The sequence below is a fragment of the Salmo trutta genome, chromosome 29 (genome assembly GCF_901001165.1).
Source record: "Salmo trutta chromosome 29, fSalTru1.1, whole genome shotgun sequence".
Taxonomy (NCBI): domain Eukaryota; kingdom Metazoa; phylum Chordata; class Actinopteri; order Salmoniformes; family Salmonidae; genus Salmo; species Salmo trutta.
Genome location: NC_042985.1, coordinates 22,118,586 through 22,120,409, shown reverse-complemented (window position 1 = coordinate 22,120,409; position 1,824 = coordinate 22,118,586). Strand labels below are relative to the sequence as shown.

General features: G+C 38.0%; 1 long non-coding RNA gene across 1 annotated transcript; it reads right to left on the bottom strand.

The window, feature by feature from the left end:
• Positions 1 to 256: 256 nt before the first annotated feature.
• LOC115167733 (uncharacterized) lies at positions 257 to 591 on the bottom strand. Its single transcript, XR_003870544.1, has 2 exons — positions 553 to 591; positions 257 to 519 (listed from the first exon to the last, which is right to left on the bottom strand). It is a non-coding gene; the product is annotated as an uncharacterized LOC115167733 (long non-coding RNA).
• Positions 592 to 1,824: the final 1,233 nt, after the last annotated feature.

Here is a 1,824-nt window from a genome sequence, read left to right as displayed (position 1 = left end):
ACTGTGATGAATTCGCACTGTCCCTGTAAAATAAAATTAACTCAACCTGCAATTCACTGTACTGTCCTGACATTGTTCCACGTAATGGAAACAGAGTAATATGTTTTAATACATAAACTTCATTTTCTAATTCACTGGTGTTACCTAAACATTCAAACCAAGAATCAATAACCAGCATTCACATCACAAAATCCTTCCTTCCAGCCAAACATAGCCCAAGCATAGCTCAGCGCACATAACCAATTATTTTCTCATCTTTTGTTTTACCCGTAAGCAAAAATATAACCCACTACTCAACCAACGTTCTGCCTTACCTCTATAGTAAGATTAAACCCAAACTTCACAACTTCCTCTTCTCTTTCAGCTTTACACTTATGAAATATCCAAGACTTTAAAAATAACTTGTAAATCACCATACTTATAACAATAACATCATTCAACTCTTTCTCTGTACGTCAGTTCCAGCAACAGACAACGTATTGTAATGAAACAGCAGGGAGCAGGTCTCGAACCCTCGACCTTCTAGCAGGGAGCAGGTCTCGAACCCTCGACCTTCTAGCCCGAAGTCCGGCGCGCTATCGACTGTGCCACAAAAGCATGCTCGCCCGGCAGGGTCGATTTCCGCGCTTATAAACCCAGGGTCGTTACAGTATCATATCAAAATTCCCTCGCTATTATTTTCTAATGAATTAGTCTTTCAATTTAAACTAATCAAGCTATCAAAACGGTACATTTATATCTTAAACAAACGCTAGCAACCGTATCTCTCCAGGCAAAACATACCAATAGTAGAATTATAATCAGTCCCGTGGTGCATGGGCTAGGATAACCCTGGCCTCCTGCGTGGCAGGCGAGATTTCTACTCCTGTACCACCAATGCTAGACTCCCAGCAAATAAACCCATTCACAATTGTCTGTAGTCGTAAAATCAGGCACGGATTACTGAGACAATTCCCAGAAAATAGCCCTCTTAAAAAATCCAAGATTTACACCAGCGATGATTCTCACATACCAAATGAATAGATTAGCAGTCAAAGAGTAAAATCAACATTCATAGACTATGAAACAGATCTTGCGCCTTTTAATAAAAGTAGATGTTTTCTCATCGTATTTCAATGACTTTACTTCATCATATTAAAATCAGCCAATGATAATTAGTTTGATGGATACCCTAGGCTTTGTCCGACTTTATCAATTACGTCGAGATTCCATCTTAATTCACTCTAACTTTATGGAAAACGGTTTATTCAATAAATCCAGCAACTCCTCTCATACTGGGAGGAAAAAATAAAACAGTTTCAGACATTAAGGGCATTTTTATTTCAACTGTTTTACCCAGAGGGAGATAATCCAATAAGCATTTATAGTTACATCGTTAGGGTAAAATAACCAAAAGTGGACACACGGCAATCAGTTTCTAGAGCACAATTTCCCAAACATTGTAGACAGTTTAATAACGCTTAAAACCTCATCTTTATCAAATGATCCATTAAAGATACCAACTCAAAACCCACGTACGTCTACGAATGGGTGGTTTAAATTGTATCTAATTATATTCTCAGCATTACTTTCTTTATCAAATCTCTAGTAATCGATTATACACACATACAATTTATCATATTTTCACAGAATCCATATGAAACGTTAGAAATGTTTAGGTACTCACACAGAACTTTAAGGATCACCCACACAGGATTGGCCCGATACTCACACAGAACTGGTCCGATGTTCACACAGAACATCAGAACATAATTGAAAGGTTACTCACACAGAGTAAACCTACTCACGCTCACACAGAACGCTCCTACAAAGATTACCTAGTGG